The sequence below is a fragment of the Pongo pygmaeus genome, chromosome 2, assembly GCF_028885625.2.
Source record: "Pongo pygmaeus isolate AG05252 chromosome 2, NHGRI_mPonPyg2-v2.0_pri, whole genome shotgun sequence".
Taxonomy (NCBI): Eukaryota; Metazoa; Chordata; class Mammalia; order Primates; family Hominidae; genus Pongo; species Pongo pygmaeus.
Genome location: NC_085930.1, coordinates 141,711,691 through 141,736,851, shown reverse-complemented (window position 1 = coordinate 141,736,851; position 25,161 = coordinate 141,711,691). Strand labels below are relative to the sequence as shown.

Genomic DNA, 25,161 nt, shown 5'->3' with positions numbered 1-25,161 from the left:
ACAGTGCCTGGCACAAAAGGGATGAAGAAAGGAAGGAGAGAATAATAGAACGAATAAATTGATGATCAAAAAATGAGGTGGTAAACCAGATGACCTCTAGGATGTGCTTAAATGCTAATGTATTTAGGGAATTTCTTCCTCTTGAATTCTAAAAATGCTTGTGTCTAATTAGGTTAAAACATTTATGGATCACCTACTTTGAATGGAATCTCATGCTCGGTCTACAGGGAGAAAAAGGGTAGCCAAGTATATGTGAGAATTAGTTCTTGTCCTTGCCCCTCAAAAAAATTGATCTGGCCAGGGGAAAAATGCATTAAACAACTAGAACAAAGGAACAGAACAACTTTAACAAAAACAATGATTTTGCATGTAATGGAGAACCTAAGTAACAGAGAGATAATCTGAGTTAGAAGAGTTACACTAAACTTGCCAATTATGAGCCTAACTCACATTATCTGAGAATACACTATACAGAGAGGCGACCTAACTCTTCTGCAGCCGCACAGCCAATTTATGTGAGGTCTGAAAGAAGAAAACCTAGGCCTCTCTCATTTCCTAGTAGTAAAGCCCTGTCAGTCGAAAGTGGAGCTCATGTTTCCTGAGATTGCAGGTTCTTCACAGAGTTATAAGAAACAGAAAGTTTAAGATTCAACTCAACAAATAAAGGCAGACATGGACAAATCAATCTTAGGCAGACTGCTTCGGAGGTATGCAGAATCTGGACCCTTCCAAAAAAAGTCACTCCAGCAAGAACCAGGCAAGTAGTTACTAAATAAATGTTTAACAAAAAAATAAAAGAATGGTAAGTAAGTGAAGGAATAAGACAAATTACTGCAACAGACTGAATGTTTGTGTTCCCCCGAAATTCATATGTTGAAAACCTAACCCCCACTGTGAAGCATTTAGGAGGTAGCGTCTTTGAGAGGCGATTCAGTCATGAGGGTAGAGCCCTCACACATGGGATTAACGCCCTTATAATCCAAAGCCAGAAAGCCAGTCTGCTGTCTTTTCACTATGTGAGGAGGACACAATGAGAAGCTGGCAGTCTGCAACCCGGAAGGGAGGCCTCACCAGAACCTAACCATGCTGGCACCCTGATCTCAGACTTCCAGTCTCCAGAGCAGTGAGAAATAAATTTCTGTTGTTTATAAGCCACCCAGTCTTTGTTGTAAGAGCCCTAAGACAACTACAAAGAGACATTATTAATGCGATGAAACCCCCATATCTGAGCTCCTGCTATGTGCCTCCCACAGTGCAGGCAACACAAAGAATGCAAGAGAAGCACATGGCAGGATCCATGCTTGTAGAGGCCTCCTTATCTAATTGGGGAAACAAAATATGTAATTGAGGAAAAAAAATTCTAATAAGTAACAAAGTCCCCCAGCCTAAGAAGCAAAGCCAGGTAAACATGGAGGCCTGGAACAGAATTATGAAACAGGGCTTTGCCCTTGGCACCTCTTGATCTCCTCTCTGGGGGCCTCTCACCCCTCAGGTGCGTTCCTACCCCATCCCTTCCAACCAGGGTAAGAGGGCCTGTAGGCACGGGAGTAGCCAAAGGGCTTAACCACATGTCTCACAGCCAAACAAAAGACAGGAAGGGAACCCCAGACAGAAAAGGTGGACAGAGAGAGCACACCTGACTGCAGCAGCAATGTTAACTGCTAGGCTGGGGGTGAGCTCCTGTCTGAGGCTTGAAGAGGAGCAAGAGGCAAGTTATTCTCCTCTCCTCAGGAGCAAACCCTTAGAGGTGCTGTCAATCCTTCCTAGGCCCAGCCCAATCCCATCAGCTCTTTTCCTAAATCCTGAGACAACAGGGGAGAGCAGGAGAAAAGTTCTGATTAGCTGAAAGGGCAAGAAACAGAGAGGTTTATTTAAAAATGAAGGTGGAGTGGGATATCTGATGTTACACAAGTCAACAAGGCAGCCACATATTTAATCTGCTATACATCTCTCTTCTCATTTACTTTTTTTTCCTGGTACTCATAATTACAAAAACAATTCTTTTTTTCAAAATCAATAGTTAAAAAAAAATCCAACTTGCTCAAAGGCTGCATTTCTTGCTTCCTCCAACTATGAATATTTCTAGCATGGAAGGATGCAGGGCAGAGGCCCTGGTATCTCTCCTTCAGAAGGATTAACAAGTAACGTAGTACAACCAGTTTCACAGTTTGTTGTTACCAGGCTCCCTTTCTTCTACCTAAAATGCACTCAAACACAGTCACTCCCTCCATCATCAGTGCTCATGAAGAAGAAAGGTCAGAAGCTCCTGTTGCCAGCCTATAAAATCTCTCCATTCAAAAAAGTTAAACTAGATAATATTTCTGATTATGAATCTTTTTCAAAGTATTTTAATTTTTCTCGAAAAGGGTATCTGAGAAGAATATACTGATAGATTTTTTTTCATACCACCAATTTTCCCATGGCCTTTTATATATTTCCCTCAAGAGCCTATGGTAAAAACACACATAACCACAAAATTTAAACAACCAGTAAAGGTAAAGTTAGCAATATCACGAATAACCAAAGAATGCAGAAGAATCCCAACAGTTATACTTGTGTCTTCTCGCCAATAAACTCATGGGCAAAAAGAGACAAAGTTAATTCCATGAAAACCCACATATATATATATACAACTAACAGCCCATATTTATTATGAAAAAGTAGATCAAACTAGAAAAATATAAGCATTAAGTTATTCTTACTTTGAGTAGAAAAAAAATTTAAAGTCTTATTTTAGTACATGAGACAATAAGGAAAATAGAGAAAAGGGAGTAAGAAATAATAAGAAGGGAAAGAAGGTGGTAGTCTGAGAAAACAAAATTTATAGACCTCACATATGGCTTAAATCATTTGAGCAAGAGGTTGAGAATTACGTTTTAAATAGAATGAACAAGGAAACACTGACACTCTGGTAGCTGACAGACGAAGGCAGAATTGCAGGGAGAGCATCATATTGTCTGAGAACACTGGCAGGTTTAATTCATGCTAAACATGTTATAATTGGGAATCAATATGGGGCAGAGTCTACTTAAATAAACTCCGAGGGCTTGTCTAAGCAACCTTGTTAATGTCATGTTGCACTTTATTAAATGATACTCAGAATAAAAAGCTGCTGGAAAACTTCGTTTTAAAGAGGTATTCCTTGCAATCAGAGCATTCTATGTTCACGATAAATCTCACTTTACATGAAAGGAAACAAATGCTGAGAAAATGAATTGGTGCTCAAGGTTGCAGATAGTGGCCATGAAATTGCTGTTAATTTCTGATATGGGCAGATATACCAGGACATTCTGAATGTCCATGAACATAGTTTTCACAATCATAGGTAGAAGGAGGAAAATGTATCTTTAGATGCTCACTGATAGGATTAGGTCTTATCAAAGGAAGACGTGGTTAGGGAAGGTGTGAAAGTGGCAGGTAGAGGACGGCTAACTACAAACTGTAATGTAGACCAGCTCTGGAGTGGCAGGTAGAGGACGGCTAACTACGAACTGTGATGTAGACCAGCTCTGGAATTCTGATGTTCAATCACTTCATCAGCAAGCACATATGCATACTGTTGGGATGAAAAGGCAGAAAATACAACCTGGGCAGGACAGTTCCCTAAGTAACATGCCCATAAGCATCCCATAAGGTAGTTATGATTCCCATTCTAAAAATAAAAACATTGAGGTTGAAATTAAAATATTCTGCCCAAAGTCACACTTCTAAAAAATGATAGGGACAGGATAGAAATGCACATCTATTTGGCTACAGGACCCAAAGTCTATCAATGCTACCAAGTGGTCACTGAAAAGAAACAGGAGCACTCTACATAGGGAGGAGAGAATGGGACCAAGGACCAGTTTGGATAAAAGAGGTTTGCGCATAGAAAGAGAAGAAAGAAATTCAGAAAGAGAAGTTTGAATCAGCCTGTGTCTTTATGCCAACTTATGAAGCACCTTGTCCTGCAGCCAGGTGGGAACCATAGAACCCTGGAAATAAAATAAAGATATAAGAATTGAGGCAAAGAGACTAAAGAACTTAAGGTAACAGGGTTAATGGAAAGAAAAAATGGAGGGGTATGTGGAGAAACACCAGAGGAAACCAAAAGTTAAAATCCAGGACTGTACTAACATGGGATTTTGCTCTCTCAAAGTAAAAATATTATTTTCTAAGTTGAGAGTCTCTAAATAATGTCTAACATTTAATGCCTGGTAAATACTGTTCTAATGACAATAATTAATTTCAGAAGTGATCCAGTAAGTTCTTTCCAGTGGAAAAGAAACAGCTTTTGATAGTCAGGGGAAGCATATTCCTCCCTGTCTGCCTTATTCCTTGTCTGTGATGGGCCCTCTAAAGGGGTGTGCTGATAGGAATGGGTCATGTTTGAGGACATGGCATCAGCCACAGCTTTGCTTGTTTGAAAAGTGAAAGCAAAGATTCAACAGTGGGCATGGAAAGAAAAAGGCTGAGAGGAGCTGCGTCTTTCTGTGGTTCATAGGAAGAATAGGACAGTTCAGGGCTGGGGGTTTCGGTCCTAGGCTCTCAGGGATCTGCATCCAAAGTCCTGCCTCCACCACCCCCAGTGCACATTTATCCTGCAGGAACCTCATGGGGAGTAGCCTATGGCAGGATGGGAATAAAGGATTCAGGATCCCTGGCTCTTGGCCATCTTTCAGAATCTCTCTATACCCTGGAGAGAGCAGATGTTTTTATTGTTGCTAAAGAATCTTCAACAAGGACTGCAAATTAATTCCTGATTCTATGAGAACAAACAAAATTTTGTTTTATTTTTGTAGAAAAATTATATATGCACAAATCTGAGTTAATCTTTCACTTACACTGTAAGATTAATGCTTCTTTAAAGTTAAAATTGAAGATTTTAATCTTCTGGCAACGTGTGTTATCTACATACAAATCTTCCTGTTCAGAAGAAACATGGATATATGTTAAGACCAATTAGATACAATTCTATCTTTTTCCCTTTTTATTTTTAAAAATTCAATACAGGGGATAGGGATCTTCACAGAGTCTGAAGAGAAACTGGAGCAAATGTTTTATCTCTGCACTTTTCACTTCAGCAGTCAGCAGCTGGGTTGAGAAAGTTGATCCCAATCCCCATCACCCTTCAATAACAAACTACATTCTTTCCTCAACCAGCAGGTGAAGAAGCCCTGCTGAACCTCTTCTCTTCAGACTCTCTTTCAACAAAAGCTGCATCTCTCTAAGGAAATACTAACTTGTTCTCTGTATGTGGTGCCACCATGATCCAGCTACTTGAAGGGAAGTGTAAGAGCCTTAAATAATTCAATGAAATGATGGGCTGTTTGTGCTGCCATGGGTCACTCCACTCACAGCTGTGCAGGTCCAAATAGAGCCAGGACCATCATTCTTACCCTGACACAGAGTCGTAAATAAAGACAGAGCCTTCTGAAGCATTAGAATGCATTCCCTTATAAAGTCACACTCAATCACTGGCTCAAATGAAACTAATGCTCCAAGTTCAGGGGGAAAGTGAACAAAACACACTATGTGAGGTAGTAATCCCCAAAATGTCAACATTTGTATGGAACTTATTTTTAGAGTAATAAGCCAAGTTATTTTCCTTTATCACAACTGGAGTCTTACAAACCCAGCTGTTGAACAACACTTGTCGAAGATGTCAAAATGTCTTTCAACATTTAGAAAGTCACCTAGCCATTATTCCTGTGCAACACACTGGTGGCCATAAGAATCAAATTTGACAGATACAAAAAATAAGATATTTGTATGGGAAATACAATTCCCCATTTCCCAATCATCCAGCCCAGCAATTTCCCTACTACTCAGCACTGGGATAGAATCAGACTTCTCAAAAAAACAGATTCATGCTTTTTCACAATTGCTACTAAACATGTGTGCTTTCTGAATAATCTTCCAGTTCTTTGTTGTCTATATAACCCACAAATACTATTTATATTGATTCCAAGAGTTAAGAATTCAGGGTCATTAAACAAGACTGAGGTCTCATGTTCTACCCCAGCACTGCTCTACCCCAGTGGGGTCTCAGTCTACCCCACCATTACCTTCTTCTAGAGAAACTGCCAGGCCCATAGCCCTTACTAAAGCAAATATCCTTAAATCACAGCGTTTGGATCAGGAGAGAGCATCAGCAGCTCTAAAATTGCATGGTATAAAGTTTAACCATCAGGATGATAGTTACTACAAAACCTATCATACTCCTTTTCTTCTTTTGGAGTTTGGTCTATACACAGATCATTGGTTAGGTTGTGGGAACAATAAATGGAAGCAAGAACATAAGGAACAAGAGAGAATCTAAAATGGAAATGCTGAACCACATTAATGATCTAAAAGTAGAATATGGACTGACCAACAATGCTAGTGCAGACACACCCTGGAGTTACAACAGATCAGAACAATCTTCCTGCTCCTAAGTCCTGACTCCAAGAGGTCCAGCCAGACTATTCTCTCATCCTAAAAGCCCCTGAGATTCTTCGCAGACTCGCCACATGACTGAAATTCTGTTTTCCTTATTTTCTCGTGCATCTTTAGTTAAGCCTTCCATTTTTTAAAGTAACTTGAGTTTCCATTCTTGTAATCAAAATAGTCTACGTAGGCCCCTTGGCAAGATGTCTAAAAGTGTTCTCCTTTTCTTTGCTAATTGTAGAACAATTCTCAGATCTCCCAATAGTCTACACATAACCTCACAAATTTAGGGGCTACTTTGCCAATATGTGCAATCACAGAGAAAAAAAGTAAATGGCTGGCAAAGCCTTTCTCCCTTGGATTGTCTGTAAATTTCTCTTACTGATTTTTTCCTCAGTAGATCACTGTCATGTAGACAACAGTCTACTTTCAAATAGATGTAGGAGATTTTGCTGCAGTGAATCAAAATAAAAATGCAGCATCTTGTGGGAGCCTCAGTAGTTCCTCTACTCTCTGTGGCACAGACAACCCCCTATGGTTTCTGGGTTGGTATCAAGCCTCTGAAAGCAAGTCTTGCAGTAGGAGACCCTGATTCTCCTGATCCCAATAGAATAATATTGGCTACCAACAGCACTGCCAGCACCGGGGAAAGATTAGGTGATATTAGAAATTAATGAACCAGACACTCAGAGCACCTGCATCTTCCCTGACTCTAATTACTCCTCCCTCTCCCCATCAAAAAAGAAACAAACAGAAAATCCATCAAACTCATCTCTTTCTAGCAGTCAGTGATTCTCAGTCAGAGGGTATTTGGAAATGTAGGGGGACATCTTGATTGACACAATGACTTGGTTAGAATAATATGGGCATTTTGTGGCCAGAGAGCCCAAACATCCTATAATAGACAGGAAAATTCTACATAACAATGATTCATTCCATCAAAATGCTAATAGCACCCCCCTTGAGAAAACTGAGCCCCCTCCAACATTTAGGGCAGAAAAAAATGAGTAAGAAAGGCAAACCAAAAGGAAAAGAACATTTTAAAAATCTATAGCTAACATCATATTAAATGGTGAGAAACTAGAAGCTAGAAGTTTTCCTACTGAGATCAGGAACAAAGCAAGGAAGTGCCCTGTCACTACTTTTTTTTTTTTTTTTTCAAACATTGTACTAGAAGTCCTGGGTAATGCAATAGAACAATAAAATAAAATTAAATTAAAATTAAAGGAATACAGATTGGGAAGGAAGAAATAAAAGTATCTTTGTTCAGATGATATAATATGATCACCTATGTAGAAAATCTGAAGGAATCAACAAAAACCTTCTGGAACTAGTAAAGCAATTATAACAAGGTTGCAGGATACTAGAATAATATACAAAGGTCAACTGTTTTCCTACATATCAGCAATAAACAAATGAAATTTGAAATAAAAAACACAATACCATTTATATTATCTCCAAAAATGAAATACTTAGGTATAAATCTAACAAAATGTGTACAAGATCTATAAGAGGAAAACTACAAAACTCTGGTGAAAGAACTCAAAGAAGGACTAAATAGATATTCCATGATCATTATAGACTCAATATTGTACAGATGTCAGTTTTTCTCAATTCGTTCTGTAGAATCAACAAAATCCCAATCAAAATCCCAGCAAGTTATTTTGTGGCTACCAACAAATTGGTTCTAATGTGTATACGGAGAGGCAAAACACGCAGAATAGCCAACACAATATTAAAGCAGAACCGAGTTGACTGACACTACCTGACCTCAAGACCTACTATAAAGTGCCATAATCAAGACAGTATGGTATTGATAAAATAAGACCTATAGACCAATAGAACAGAATAGAGAGCCTAGAAATATACCTACATCCAGATAGTCAGCTGATCTTTGACAAAGGAGTAAAGGCAGTACAACAAAGCAACAAATGATGCTGGTAAAATTGGACATCCAATGCAAAAAAAATTAATCTAGACACAGACCTTACACTCTTTATAAAAATTAACTCAAAATGGATCACAGGCCTAAATGTAAAGGACAAAACTATAAAACTCGTAGAAGATAACATAGGAAAAAACCTAAATGACCTTGGGTATGGCAATGACTTTTTAGATACAACACCAAAGGCATGATCCATGAAAGAAAGAATTTATAAGCTGGGTTTCTTTATAATTCAAAATGTCTGTTCTCTGAAACATCAGGTCAAGAGAATAAGAAGAAAATCCACAGTTTGGGAAAAAATATTTTCAAAAGACATATTTGACAAAGGACCATTATCCAAACTCTATAAAAATCTTAAAAGTCGACAATAAGAAAACAACCTGAGCAAAAAATAGTCCGAAGACCTTAACAGATACCTCATCAAAGAAGACATACCGATGGCAAGTATGCATATCAAAAGATGTTCTACATCATATGTTATCAGGGAAATGCAAATTAAAACAACACAACACTGAGCTATCATTACACATTTATTAGAATGGCCAAAATCTGAAACGCTGACAATACCAAATGCTTGCAAGGATGTGGTGCAACAAGAACTCTCATTCATTGCTGGTGAGAATGCAAAACGTTAGTCATTTTGAAAGACAGTTAGGCAGTTTCTTACTAAATAAAACATACTCTCACCATATGAGGCAGCCATCATGGTCCTTGGAATGTTCTCAAAGGAGTTAAAAACTTATGTCCACAAAAAAAAAACTTACACACAGATTTTTATATCAGCTTTATTTGTGATTGCCAAAACATGGAAGCAACCAAGATGTCCTTCAGTAGGTGAATGGATAAACTGTGGTATACCTAGATAATGGAATATTATTCAGTGCTAAAAGGAAATGAGCTATCAAACCATGAAAGACATAGAGGAAACTTACATGTTGATTATTGAGTAAAATAAGCCAATCTGAAAAGGCTACATATTACATGATTCCAACTACATGATATTCTAGAGAAGGCAAAACTATGGAGATAGTAAAAAACAAAAAAACAACAACAACAAAAAAAATCAGTGGTTTCTGGGGTTTAGTGAAGGGCAAAGGGGTGAGAGATATGAAAAGGCAGAGCATGAAGGATTTTTAGGGCAGTGAAAATACCTATATACTATAATGATGGATACATGTGATTATACATTGGTCTAAAACCAAAGAATGTACAACACCAAGAATATACCCTAATGTGAACTATAAACTTTGGGTGATTATGATGTGTCAATGTAGGTTCATCAGTTCTAACAAATGTGCCATTCTGGTGGGTGAGGCTGACATTGGGGGAGGCCATGCATGTTTAGGGAGTAGTAGGAATAGGAGGTATATGGGAAATCTGTATCTTCCTCTCAATTGTGCTTGAACTTAAAACTGTTCAAATAAATAAATGAGTGAATAAAGTATTTTTAAAGAGAGAAGGAAAGAAAGGCAGGAAGAGAACAAGCAATGCATCCATCAAAAGTAAAACAGCAGGGTTAAGACTACTCAGGGATCAAGTCTAGGTTCTATCCACCTCCTTCCCCTCAACTCCAGCAATACTACTAATTGCCACAAACTCCTTATTCCTATTCCCTCTCCTATGCACAAAAATCTTGGGCTCAGGAAACTTTATATCTTTTAAAAATTGTGTGTCTATATTTCCACATCTTTTCATTTGTTCTAATTATAATTTCTGAGCAACTAATATTGGTAATATTAATACATAATATCAACGGAAAGTTCTTCCATGTTGCCAAAGGGCTTAATTACTAAATCTGTGCTGTAATATGTCTGTTGGAAAACTTGCTTTAGAGACTAATTCTTCAGGGGATAATTCCTCAGCAGTGAAGTTTGAGTATTAATACCCGCTTATGAAACACTTTTTTTGAGCCAAGCTGGAAATTGGAAGTAGGGGAGGTGAAAATTCTCTTGCCACCTCTTCCAGACTCTTGCTCTAGGCAGTATCAAAAGAGACATCTTGCACAAACAAGCCTCACCACGAAGGGTCAGGGCATAGAGAGACCAAATGGAAAAAGACAGCTCAGCAGCCTTGGATTAAAGGGCAAATATTTCAGAGGCTGTGGATTTGATTATGTCAGAGATGTACCCATGGCACTTTCTGTAGCAGACAGATACCACAGCAAGGTAAAAAGTTCAGCAAGATACAGTCACAGACTGAAAAGTTTCCCCAGGATGGAGAAGCCCAAAACTCAATTCTGTTTTAAATGAATTGAGGTCTTGTTATAACAAGAGCATACTATCATTCTAAATGTAAGTTTCTGACAAATATGGGTCTTCACAGGCTAAAACAGTGCTGTCTAACAGATTTCTCTGATGATGGACATGCTCCCTATCTGCAATGTCCAATATGGTAGCCACTAACCACATGTGGCTACAGAGCGCTTGAAATGTGGCTAGTGCAATGAAGAACTGAATTTCAATTTAATTTTAATTAATTTAAACAAGAAAAAGCCACATGTGGCTAGTGGCTACTGTATTAGGCAATGCAGCAAAAGGCTTAAGGCATCATTTGAGAAAATTATCCAAAAGGTTATCACAAGAAAAGCTTATATATGTTCTGACTACCTGGAAAAATACTTTCTCTGTGCCCTCCCCATCATAAACACACACAGACATCATTTGTAAGAAGTAACTACATCAGAAACCACTAATAAAGCAATGCTTCTCAAATTTTAGCATCCATCAGGATCACTGGGAATCTTGTTAAAACACAGATTATTACGCCCACTCCCAGAAATTCTGATTTAATAGGTCTGTACATTTCTAACAAGTATAAATGATTCTCATGCTGCTGGTTCAGAGGCCACACTTTGAGTAGTACTAGAATAAAAACTTCAACATTCAAACACCAGCCTACTCCTAACAAAGTGGAGCTCCTTTCACTTTTCACCTCTCTTCTACACCAAAGTGCCTCTTTCTTCAAGGTACATGGAATCCTTCTTAAACATTCTTATAAGTTTTCTTAACACCTAGGACTAAAAATGTATGAAGAATGCAAATAAACAAGGCTATCCATGATGGCTTCTCTACATAGTAGATCCAAAATACAGTGCATTTGCTGGAAACTTTGTAAGCAAGTCTAATAATCACAGGGACCAGAAACACAGCAAGGGGGAATGCAAACCTGCCAGGACAGTTTACATCTAATCCCTGCACTGGCCTTGTTTTAGAGCTAAACTGAGCCTTTCTATTAAAATAATGTAGGTTACACTTCAGGTCTAGGTCAGAGTTATGGCCTCTTTGACCATTCCAACACATAGTACTAGAAAACTATCAAAAGAACACGTCATATTAAAACATTTATATTTATAATTCAAAGGGCATATATTAAAGATAATCCCTTTCCATATTCCTAAAGAAGAGAAGAAATAGAAATGTAAAAGTTTCTAGAATAAACACTGATCTCCAAACATTCTCTGGTCTTTATTGTATTGTCTGCAAAAACTGATCTGGACTAGCAGTCATTTGGGACGATAGTTTTCCTTTGGAGGCTATTTCTTTATGTCCTTTGGTCTAATTATACATGAGTCACTTTAACATTAGCAGACCACCTTGTCAAATGCAATTTCCTTGACTGCTCTTTTGAACAGCCTTCTTTCTGCCTCATCCACTCTTCCCTTTTTTTAACTTTGCAAAGGAAAGTTTTCATCCAGAATATATTATCACAATAAACCAGAACATGAAGCCCTTGAATAAACTCAGAGTCCAGCATTCTTCATTATCTCCCATACCACAGACCTTCGCCCTTCTTCAAACTCCACTGTTCCTCAGTTAGTGCCATCACAAGAATTAAGAATTACCCTTGGGTCCTAGAAATTTGGGAAGATGAATATCGCTTCTTAGAAATGACAGAGCCCCCAAGGAGTCACACAGTACTATGTACATTACTTCATTAGACTACTTAGCTATTTATGTGTGTATATTTTACAGATAGGGAAAGTGAAACAAAATGAAGTTAAATGATTAAAATACGATACCAGAGAAATTCAGAGCAAGATTGAATCACTATATCCCTTCAGCAGTGTTTCTCAACCAGGGGCAATTCTGCTCTCCAGGGGACATTTGGCAATGTCTGGAGACATTTTTGATTGTCACAATCAGGGAGGGAGATACTGGCATTTCGTGGGTGGAGGTCAAAGACACTGCTGAACATCTTACAATGCACAGGACACTCCACACAAGAATTGCCTGGCTCAAAGTGTCAATAAATAGTGTAAGGTTGAGAAGCTAACTCTGGTCCACTGGCATCTCTAGCATTGCTTTATTTGACCCCAAATCAATAATTAAAGAATGGCTCCCTCCACAATGTAGTCCTTGTATAGTATTTACACAGCAACATACCAGCCAAGTGCTATTTCTGACATGCTATACTTTTTAGTTACTTTTAAAATAGAGGATATACATGATATACTTTTAAAATAGAGGATATACAGGATATAGAGGAAACTGAGCAAAGTTAGCAAAGACCAGCTCCTTTCTCTTAATGAGAAAATCTAGCAAAGACCAGCTCCTTTTCTTAGCAACCTCCAGGTGCTGAGCTATAGTCTGCATCGGGCTGCTCACCTGGACTCTTCTGCTGATGTACTTTGCAGCTGCCTTTTCTTTGCTTTATCTCCAAGCATGTGCATCACTTTAGAGCAATAATGATGTACATTTATTGGAATCTCCAGAGATCTCCATCCTCTAATTGTCTATTTTGTTCAGTAAATTGTACTCATTACTGAGCCACATGAGGCCCCTAAAGATACCAGCCTTTTCTAGATGCCCTCTGTCTGAGCCTGGATAATGGGACATTATCTAGCAAAGGTTCAGCAGTATTGAGCCAAGCTGCTTAAAACAACCCTTCAGTTAAGTATGTTTCTTTAACCTCCTATCCCTCATTCCTAACCATCCTTAGCTTTTCTTATATTTATATGAATCATAATTTTGCCTTCAAGGAGTCTGATTTTAGTTTAAGCTCTAGAAATTGGAGAGCTCGGAAAGGATGTGATGTCCTTTCCACACCAAACAGTTAATTTCTCCTTCTGGTCTCAAAAATCTGCAACACAAGTGAAAATTCAAAGCCAGTTTTGGTTATAACTTTGCCAGTGCCCACACGCATTGTACTAGAGGCTGCAAATAGATGAGGCATGAATGGGCATGTGACTTCCAGTGATGCTGGATAAAATAAAATGAAACAGGCAAAACCATGTACTTTGCTAGTGCTATTATACACCAAATCTGGAATTTTCAACACTTTGAGAAGTTATTTCCTTCACTAAAAAAAGTGATTAATGAAGGAAAAGTTAAGCAGAGTAATCAAAGAAGAAAGAAGGTGGTAGGTGAGGGAAATAGGAGCTACCAGAGCTAACATATGATGTGGCTATAAGGAAATGATAATCAGGCCCGGTTCCCATCTTTACAGTGTACCTCAAGAGGGCTCAACAGCCCCTCCCATATAAATCACACTCTAAACAGACTCACTAAAAATTCCGGTTTTGAAATATTTCCATGCATAGATTCCATCCCATCACCTCGGTCATGTTTTTCTCTTCATAACTGCTGATTTGCATGGTATCTATGAGTTGAATCAATAAAGGCTTTTAGGAGCCTTTCACAGACAGGGCATCATATTGCACTGACTCCAAGAGACAGGTGAGACAATAGCCTCTATGAATTGGAAAAGCAAGAAAAACAATGGCAGAGAATGCCTTTGCCTTACCCTGGAGTAGAGGGTGTGGAAGCCTTCAAACGCACTTACATCCACATGACCCATCGGCTCTGCTGCTTTTCACTGCTCATTCATTTCTGCATGTTGGATGACCACCAATCTATCACCAACTGGCAAAGATGAAAATGAAAAAATACATTAGGCCAAAGGAACTTCAAGTCCCAAGTCACTGCTGAAGTGAATATGAGAGTAGACTAAGTGCTTACCCAAACATGTATAATAGCTCAAGTTCAATAAAGTTTATTTCTGATTCATGTATGCATACTGGACAGGTGAACATGTAGGTGGGGTGGACCTAATGCAGTGATCCAGGTACCCAGGCTGACAAAAGTCCTGCCATGTTTAAAACATAATTTCCAAGGTTGCCCTATGGGTCCTCTCCATTGCAGTCAGCTAAGAATGGAAAACAGTATGAAGAAGCTTGCATGAGCATTCTCTGTGCTTTTTTTCCTAGAAGTGGATGACAATACTTTTCCACTTCCATCACATTCTGTTGGTTGGCTAAAACTCAATTACACAGTCACACTTAACCTTATGGGCTGCAGGGCAGTGACCAGACTCTATTGTACAAAAGTGACTTCCGCCCAATCATGAAGACAGCATTAAGTTTAGAGTAGAGGGTTCTGAGTGAGACACTAGCACAGTAACCTTGACTTAGTTACTTAACTACTCTGAGTCTCAGTTTCCTCAACTGTAAAATACTGTTCCTCTCTCATAGGGCCAATATAAGACTCAAAATGGGCCAGGTGTGGTGGCTCACGCCTGTAATCCCAGCACTTTGGGAGGTTGAGGTAGGCGGATCACAAGATCAGGAGATCAAGACCATCCTGGCTAACATGGTGAAACCCTGTCTCTATTAAAAAATACAAAAAATTAGCCGGGCGTGGTGGCGGGTGTCTGTAGTCCCAGCTACTTGGGAGGCTGAGGCAGGAGAATGGCGTGAACCCAGAAGGCAGAGCTTGCAGTGAGCCGAGATCACGCCACTGCACTCCAGCCTGGGCAACAGAAAAAAAAAAAAAGCAGCACTTCAGAATTTTTTCTAAGAGACAGGGTCTCACTCTGCACTGTGTGATCACAGCTCGCTGCAGCCTAAAACTCCTCAGCTCAAGTGATCCTCGTACCTCAGCCTCCTGGGTAGTTAGGGCTATAGAAATGTGCCACCAGGCCCAGCTAATTTTTTCTTAAATGTATATAGTGATGGAGTCTCACTATGTTATCCAGGGTAGTCTCAGACTCCTGGCCTCAAGCAATTCTCCTGCCTCAGCCTCTCAAAGCACCAACTTCTTCTCAAAGGCACGAGCCACCAACTTCTTGGACTTTAAGGTGCCTGTGCATCCTCAAGGCGTCTTGATAAAAATGCAGGTTCGGGTTTGTTAGGTCATGGGTGAAGCCAGAGATTCTGCATTTCTTACCAGCTCCCACATAATACTGATGCTGCTGTCCTTTGGCATTTTGAGTAGAAAATAGATACAGAATTAGAGAACATTTTTGAAAACTATAAAATGATTTGCAGATATAAAGAATTATTATCCTGGCACTAAATGATTATAAATAAATTCCCAATTAGGCAGCATTTTTTAGGATATGTTTAGTCTGGGTACCAGGTACAATTTCTTAGAGTCACAGGATTTTGGAACAGGAAACAATTAAAGTAGTCACTACTCTCTCCCCTTATTTTCCAAACAAGGAAACAAGCTCAGAGAAATCAATCATGCCCCCAAAATCTCACAATAACTCAGCAATATACTGAGATTAGAATGCAGAAAATTGACATTACATAACATAATTAGGTTATTACATAAACCCAATTATAACCTTCTAAAGAAGAAAAGGTAATTTTTATTCTTCTACTAAAGCAATAATAAATATTACTTTGGCCAAAAAGATACATAGCCAAAAAGATGCCAGCAGGTGAATTCACCAACATGGGTCACCATGACACCAAAAGTAGGCAAGGTGTCACAGGACACAAGGCAAGAGATTTTCAAGCAAATGTTCTTCAAAATTCAAAAATTTTGCATTTTTTAAACAAGGATTTTTATTTCCAATATATACAAACTCCCAGTCACTCCTATTTGGAAACAATTAGGAAAAGCGAGAATTGGGGATTGCAAATAGAAAAGGAAAATAATTAGCCAAGGAGGAGTAGCAATTTCTGTGGTAAACCCTGGGTACAAATAAAGGAACCTAAAGATTTTAATTCCTAGCATGTAAATTATTTTGCCTCTCTGGGATCATGGTGGGTCCCAGAAGCCTAGAGTTGAACATGAGGTGTAGTACCTCAGAAGTAAAAAACTCCAAGTCATGAATTAGAAGGGAACTGAACATCTGGAAGTCAAGTCAGATTGGGGGAGAAGGGAGCCTCTTAGTGTGCATGTCATTGCCAACAAAGCGACATGAATTTGAAAGTGTTTTGGTAAAATTAGGAAAGAGTACTTATTGAGGAAGGAATGATAAATGGAAATCAATACTCGCATATACATCATTAATTTAAGATGGGTAAAATGCTATTAGCATCATTTAGTGAGCAATTTTTTAAAAGGTAAAAATGTTCCTACAAACTTCAATAAGTTTACCCCATATTTTATCTCTAACACTCTTCCACCCTAATGTCTTTTAGCTCCTCAGACTAGAACTCAGAATTCTTACCCTATTTTGTGTGTGTGTGCCACAGACCTCTTTTGTAGTCTCTTGAAGCCTAAGGACCTCCTTCTCAGAATTATGTGTGAAATGTATAAGATAAAATACATAAGATTACAAAGAAAGTGAATTATATGAAAGATTCTCCTATCCAGAGAGACGTTGGGGAGTCCATGGACCCAACTTAAGAACATCTGATTGAGGAATGATTCTTCTAGGATGATGAAAGTTTTTTCTTACAAGAAACAGCATATACAGAAAAGTTTTTAAAGCCTAAAGATGCGCAGTAAAAAATCCTGCTCACAATCAATCAGTGAAGAAAAGAATGAGCTGCAAAGAGAAGCCTGACCTTGAATTTCTGCCAAAACTCAAAGCTATTCATGCTGTTGCTTTAAAGCCCTACATTAAGGAATTACTCAGAAAATTTTCTTGGCCCTAGTCCTGTAGACACAGCATATTCTGTGGCCTGATGGCAGATGAAATAAAGCAGCATTGGAGAAGGGAAAACTATATTGAGTCCTGAGCTTGCATCCTAGTCCTCCAACTAGTTCTCTGCCACTAACTAGCTCTGTTACCTTGGTCAAGAAACTCAACTCTGAACTGAACTGTCTATAAATTGAGAAGGTTAAGTTAAATCATCTTCAACAGTTTCTTCCTACTCTGAACTGTTAGGATCCTAAGATAATGCACAACCATTTCTCTGGGAAGAAACATTAGCAAGACTTCTTTTTGCCCTAAGCTCACAGTATGAAAATATTTTCTAAATAATTTTTAGTCTTCAGAAATAACTTATGAGAATCACCTAACCATATAACTTTAGACTTGGAAGAGATTTTAAGAGACATCCACCATCTCATCAATCTCAGTGAACAGGTGAGAAAAGTAAGGTTCAGAAAGGTGAATAGATTTATTTTTAGTCACATAATAAGGTGGCATTAATGGACTGTTGGCCTACCACTATCTAGCACAAGCAGGATTTTAGTATTCAGCATTGGTAGTAAAGACAAGCTCATCAGTTCACTTGGAGAGATAGAAAGAAACCTCAAATAACCTAAGCCATAGGATGTGAACTACACAAAGCAGCAGGTGACTGGGGTAATGGCACCTAGAGGTAGCATCCTATACCTCAGGCAGAGTCAAAGCCGCGGCCCTCATTATACCCTATAACCTTCCCATCTCAAAGAACAGTAAATAACAGCTAGAGAACAAAGAATAGTTATTTCAAAATAGGTGGATGGATGAATTAACCCTGACTAATAACATCATTAAAACCAAAGCACAAGTTTGGGGCTGCTAATATAATATTGAAAGGTCCGCATTAACTAAGAAGATCTAAAAACATGTTAGGAATTTTAAGTTTTAGAAGAAACGAATTAAGAATTATTTTGACCTATCTTCTGTGGACAACCTCGAAATATAGTGACTACTTTATCAGCATTATTTTTACTAATACTCTCACTGCTGTCTTCAGAGCATGTACTTACCAGCTACTGTTCAGGTTTAAAAGTCACATGTACATTTCCATAGTCCCATCTATGTGTGTAGACTAGCTTCACATGCAAATAATTAGAAACGATTAAGTTGTTGGAAATTTGGATCAAATCATGATTATTATGTTTAATTAACCAACAATACGTATGCCGGGTGCGTTTAAAGCCTATGCTATGATGCTTGTCGGTTTACTCTCTGCCTTCTCCCTTCAGAAACACACATGTACGGTCAATGTAATCACAGCCATTCCTCAATCCCCATGACACACATTATTCCTACTTTATGTAAACAGTTATGGCTTTCAGAACTATTTTCTTTGAGATTTTGTTTGAGGGCTGACATAGCCTTTCAAAATCTTCTGACTAGAGGCTACACACTGCTGGTTTGCCAGCTCCATAGTTCAGCTCCTCCAGGAATTCCCAGAGGCAGCAGTGCCATCTACTGGTAAAGAGGGTACAACTTGTTTTCTGGGAGTCTTGGGGGTGACACAAGCCAAGAACATGAAGGAACGGCAGCCTAGATTTAGGTCTCTGTGAGCCCTTCTTTTCTCAAGCACATTACAAGCATAACTGATGCTTACAACCTGAGACATGTAACTACCACAGGAGCTTTCATCGTGTGAATGGCAGGTCCTCTGGAAGCCACATAAAGTCAGCCAGGCTAGCCAATGAGGCAGCTCTGCCTTGAAATGCCTCCTCAAGGATCCAAAAGCAGCCAGCAGAGCCCCACTGAATTAAACATTTCCTGACTCTCCTCTTTCCCCAATGCTTCCCTATCAGATGATCTCACCCAGTGCCCCCACCTGTGGCACTGTTATCCAGCTGTATCTTACAGCGTGTGTCCTAAGGAAGGTACTCGGATCCCTCTCAATATGAAGGCTCTTATACTTACACAATGTGACACAGATCCTCCTCAAAGGACACTACTGCTTAGGCATGCAGGTCGGACTCTAATCTCTCTCATTCACTCTCTATGTTCCCCGTCCCTGACCCAGGGGACAGAAACCACAGAAAGGAAATGATTTTGTTGTTGCTTTGAAAGCAACACTAGTGGGCTTTTATTGAATCAGAGAATAAAACCTTGTCCTATAGGTCACTGAAGTACGTTGCTAGATGGACTAAGCCTGTCAATCTTTTTGTTGTCCCTTGCATAACCTAATCAGTGTTTCCTAACCTTTTCAAAATCCCTGCCTCCCTTCCGCAGGCCAAACAAACAACGCATACCCTTTGTAGTTTATGGAACAAAGATTAGTTTCTTTCCTCTGAAAATAAGTGTATACTATGCCACCTGCCTCACCCTCAGCATTATGTTCTCCCCTCTACTCCATGCCACTTAAAAAAAAAAAAAATCTCTAGCCCGGCATGGTGGCTCATGCCTGTAATCCCAGCACTTTGGGAGGCTGAGGCAGGTGGATCACGAGGTCAGGAGTTCAAGACCAGCCTGGCCAATCTGGTGAAACCCCGTCTTTACTAAAAAATACAAAAATTAGCCAGGCATGGTGCCTCACACCTGTAATCCCAGCTACTTGGGAGGCTGAGGTAGGAGAATCGTTTGAATCCAGGAGGCGGAGGTTACAGTGAGCCAAGATCGCGCCACTGCACTCCAGCCTGGGTGACAGAGTGAGACTCCGTCTCAAAAAAAAAAAAAAACTCTGATAAAGTTTTAAATTATTCCCACTAATTTGGTTTGTGTGACAGTCTATCAGGTGACAACCTATATTTCACTTTACTAGGGTCATTTGTGATATTCTAAATGAGCTTTGCAGCAACTTGTTCTTTTACTTTCATTCATCTCAGAAAACCGACAAAATTTGATTTCCTGTGGCTGATAAACCTGAATTTGATCCCCCTAACAAATTTAGGTGTTCCCTCTTAAAAATATATATTTATCTTGCCTAGTAAACTTTATTCTTGGCAAGTGTGGGCATTTCACAGGCATGCGGTGTGTTTTAGAGGTTTGAAATCAGGTCATTTCCTAAAGAAACATGATGTTGTACAGGGAATGAAAGAGCTATAAAGGGCTTTGAAGGTATTAGGATGTCTCCAAGGGACAAGGTAGAGAGACCCTTGTCCATCTCATACCAGAAAGAGTTCTTAATAAATTACGTGGAAACTCCAGAACACAGTAATATCTTTATAATGAGTTAGTTGAACCATTTCTTACAGAGTAGATTACCAGGTGTATCCCACAAATCAAGAAGTTAACCCGTGGAAAATTGAAGGGACTTTTTACGTTTGCCGATGAGCTGTCTGGGGAAATGGAAGAGAGGCAGGGAATACCTTGCATAGCTTAACTTGCTCTTAAGTTCCTGGACATACCTTCCCCTTTTTAAAGTATGATTGAAAGGCAACAATCCTTCTCCCCCGGACTCCTATACAAACCTCTTTTGGCAGCCAAATGGTCTTCATCGAGCACACACTTTTCAAAGAATTAAGGAGGTCTGAGTAGGTTTAGTTTAGACCCTGCCTTCCCTCTCCCCACAACCCAGTAACATGCTGAAAATAAGTAATAACCTTCCTGGGTACCCCCAGAAAAACCTGTTTGCAGAAACTACAACACTTCCTCCGAAAAAAAACCTATCTTCTTAAGGAAGAATCTCAGTGTGGTGGTCTGGTCTGCAGTTCACTGCAGGCATTTCCCTCCTCACCATTTACCAGTCATCAGTTAACGCTGCATCTGAAATTCGTTTTTGTAGACTCTCATTTAGACCGGCTCCACCGGTGCCCAACTGCTTAAAAAAAATAGCCCCTGAACCAATCTCTGGATTCCTCCAGCACGCTCAAAGCGTTCAATTTCGCTGAAACTCTGGGGTGAAAACCGCCAGGTCCAGCGGGCAGAGCAACCTCCCGGGCAGCACCGGGGCTCCGTCCCCGGCGAGGCCGCCGGTACCTAGGCAGGAGGGCTCTTCGCACAGCTGCGCTAGGAATTCGGCTTCGCTCGCGGCCGCGGGATTAGTTCGAGTCCCACGGGCTGGCCAAAGTGACACTACATTTCTTCTTCTTCGTTCTCCCATGTGACAGGTCCCCCTGCATTAAAGCCACCTCCTCCTCGGCCCCAGCCCAGGTCCAGCGCCCCTGACGCCCGCGCCCCATCACCCGCACCCTCCACCTGGGGAGGGGGTTCATGCCATCAACCCTCCGGGCGGGAAACAAAGGCGGAGGCAGGGCTGCCAGGTGGGCAACTCCCCTCGGGCATACCCGTCACGCAGTGGGGAGGATGGGAAGGTGCCTGAGAGGATAGGAAAAGGGAAACCAAGGCAACCGGGACTGCATCCTCTCTGAAGCTGGGCTCCCGGGGCAAGCTGACCCCCCACCTCCCCGCGCCCCGCCCAGCCCTGCCTCACCCGATTGCCGGGACCCAGCATGGGAAGGACTGGGGGCCGCCCCGGAGCGCCGCTTACCTCGGGAGAAGCGCTCCGGCTCCCTCCGACGGCTCAGGAGAAAGCCCCACCGCTCGCGCACGCGCTCTCGCGCACTCGCGCCTTCGCCCCTCGGGCCCCCGCGCGCGCCCCTCCGACCGGGCTCTGGCCCGCCCCGGCCTTGTCCGTCAGCGTCCGCGACAGCCAATCCAGTCGCACGGAAGGCTCAGCGCCGGTCACGTGGTGAGACCAGCCAATCACCAAATTGCCCTCGGCAGCGCCCGCTCCGATGTCTGTGGGGGTTCGGTTGCTACCTAGCAGAGCGGGTGCGAGGCGGGCACAAAGGGTCTCTGTTTTCGGGGACTACGTGGCACTCAGTTGATCAATTACCAGATCAATTGACTTCTCAAATTCTAATATAAATAAGAATCACTTGACTATCTTGTTAAAATGCGGATTCTGATCCAGAAGGTCTGTGGGGACCTGAGATCCTGCATTTCTAATAAGCTCCCAGGTGGCGATGACGAAGCTCTTGGTCGGAGGATCACGCTTTGAATTGCACCTGTCCGAAAGTAATGGCTGTAGCCCCAGCTCCACGTAATTTGAAACTTGCACGACCTTTCTTGTCCTTCTTCCACTGATGAGAAGCGTTCCTGTGGCTACATGGGGTGTCCCGGTGATGCTTACAGTTTGGGCACCAGCTGAGAGAAGGTGTGTTTAATCCCCACATTACCCATCCTTGGTCTATGGAGCAGCAATCATGCCAACTTGGTGACTGGAGTGTGGAACCAGAAGTGGAGACGGAATGGCCATGAAAGAGAACACTGTGTCTACGTTAATCCTAAAGGGTTGGGCGTGTGTGTCTGAGTGGCGTGGTGCCAGACACTTGGCCAGAGAAGTGGTATAAGTGGTCCCTGCTTCTCAAAACGTAACAATCTGTTGTAGGCTATACAGGCTAGTTTAGAAAGAAGCATGTGGAGAAAACATCCGGGAAGCTAACGGTCACAGCACAAATCCAGGCATAAGCTAAAGAGGTTGTAAAATAATATGCCTTGGGGATCTTAAAAACTGTCCAAATATTCTTCTGTCAGTAATTCCAGAGTCAAGAAGTTAAGACTCCCACTGGTCCTGTCATCTCTCAAATTTGACCTAAGGACTCAGTGTTTTCGGACTGGCCAGCTAGAACCTTTGTCGTTCAGCGTAGCCAAGCTCTTATTACCCAGTAGTGTACCGCCGTGGTTCAAGATTCTTAAGTGCTGAATTCTCCAAAACCTTCATCTCTCATCTCTTCAAACCAGGTGGTATAACCCTGCTTCAGCATTTCTCTCTCACTACCAAGGTGATCAAACTGTCGCTTAGAGAAAACTTCACCTTTGTCAGTGTGTCCTGAACTTCTCTGGCTTCTCATCCCCAGAAGTGAAGCCCACCTAGCAATCTCAGACATTGTTCATCACATTGTCCCTATCAGAGATGGCATCGCACAAAATTCAGAGTTTCTGGGAACATGTTAAACCTGTCACAGCAATGGTTCTGGCTACAGCAGGAGTAAAGAAATGTCTAAGCAAAGAAAAATGTTTTGAAAGCCTCAAAAAAAGTTTGTTTGCTGTCATTAAACCAGTGGTTCTCAAGCCTGGCTGGATGGTAAATATTTATGGAAATAGATTGTGGGGCCCTGTGCCTGGAGATTCTGATTGGGATGAGAAGTGGGGCTTGGGCAGCTATAGGTTTAAAAAGTTCTACTGGCGATTTGATATCCATCCATGCTTGAGAACACCTGCATAAGCTGCTAGATCGATAGACGCATTTTTTAACGGGGAAAACTAAGCTCTGCAACACAAATCACTAATGACATACACACTCTGTAAACAGAAGAAAGTTTCCACATAATTTTTGAGAACTGATTTTTAAAGGCCAAAAATAATTCATAGGTAATAAATACTCCAAAGACTAGTCAATGGAATAAATTGAAAAGCTAGGTCCACGACTAGGTTTAATTTCAATTGATTAACTAAATATTTCTAAAAGAACGTATTGCCTTTTGTTAACCATGCCAAACTGATAAACTCTCTGGTAATAGCTTTACTTGTTTTATGCCCTTCTTAACTAAAACAGATTTCCATTTGAGCATTTATTTTTATTTTTTAGTTCCGGGGTACATGTGCAGGATGTGCAGGTTTGTTACAAAGGTAAACGTGTGCCATAGTGGTTTGCTGCACCTAGCAACCCATCACCTAGGTGAGTCTATTTCAAAGATTCCAAGGATTCCCAATTCTCTTTACTGGCGTTTTACCAAATTCTGTTACTTTTTAAAAGGGATTAGTGCCTGCACCTTGGAAAACTATTGTACAAGCTTTTTTATGGCGTGATATTCAATGTAGTGGAATATGACCTACTTAGATTTTAACTAAATTAGTGAGATCCTCTCAGAACATTCTACCAACACCAGCCATCTTACTCAAAAGTGACTTTATTTGTGACACCAGAAATATGGAAGCCCAATGTGTGAGCCTGCAAACTAGCTTCCCTCCTTCTGTGACACTTTTAAAAATATATTTCACAGCATTCAAATGGGGGAGAAATTTTTCTCACCTTGTAAACTTGCTTTATCTATTGAGTAAAACAAGGACAGTTTTCACTGCTACTTAACTGAGTAATGTAAATTTTTAACTAGGAAAAAAGCATTTATTTTTCTCTTTGTGGGTGTCATTATTACAGAAAGAAGCAACAAGAAACAAAGACTCTTGCTTGAGGATATGAATTTGAAAAAAAAAATCCAGGCTGTCGTTCATTCTCTGTTTTTCAGTCTACTTGCCTCATATATATAACCTGGTTTTCCTGTCTTGGGAAATGGATATATTAGTAACCTGATATGAGTTAGCTCAAACCAGGTTTCCTACCCCTTAGTCCAGAAATTGCTCAGCAAGAGATTTAGGTATATTTGAAAAGAAAGAAAAAGATAGATATAAGCCATCCACCATTTTGCCAAGTCCCAGAAATCCACCCATTGTTGTATTATTATTAGAACCCCCATAGACTGCTTTATAATTGCTAATTACCTTTTTATCTCTCTGACCATAAATAGCTTCTCTAAACTTGATTGATTTCATTCATGAAGACCAATAGATTACCCAAGGTTCTAGTCTCCATCTGTAATACAAACCCTGGCAGGATAACATTTTGTATCTATGTATCTGTGTTTTAATAACTGATACTTTTATCCCTTTACTGTGACTGTGTACAGATTTAACCCAACCACAAGGCATTTTTGTAGAAAACTTGGTTTTCTTTATATTCTCTATAACGAATGTTAAGAATATTAATATTCGCTTTTATACTTTCACAAAACAATTTAGACTTAAAATATGTGTAGATAATATATACCTCTCTGTACCTCCCCCAACTTAAGAAATCAAGCATTATACATACAGTTGAAGACCCCATGTGCCTCTCCCAACAAGCTGATTTTTTTTTAATGGAGATTTCATAATTAGCAAGCTTATTCACCAAGGAGAGATAATGGTTTATGGAAGGAACACCTATCTCATGCATGTAATAGACAATACAAGTG

The 25,161-nt window shown here is 40.3% G+C and overlaps 1 protein-coding gene across 9 annotated transcripts in view; it reads right to left on the bottom strand.

The window, feature by feature from the left end:
• Positions 1-24,679, bottom strand: part of TMEM108 (transmembrane protein 108) — a 374,249-nt gene extending 349,570 nt beyond the window's left edge. For all 9 annotated transcript variants that reach the window (XM_063662176.1, XM_063662174.1, XM_063662178.1 and 6 more), the window contains exons 1-2: positions 21,636-24,679; positions 14,096-14,214 (exon numbers count right to left, since the gene is read on the bottom strand). The gene's annotated coding sequence lies outside the window, so the exon portion shown is untranslated. The remainder of the gene's footprint in view (positions 1-14,095; positions 14,215-21,635) is intronic.
• Between the last annotated feature and the right edge of the window lie 482 nt (positions 24,680-25,161).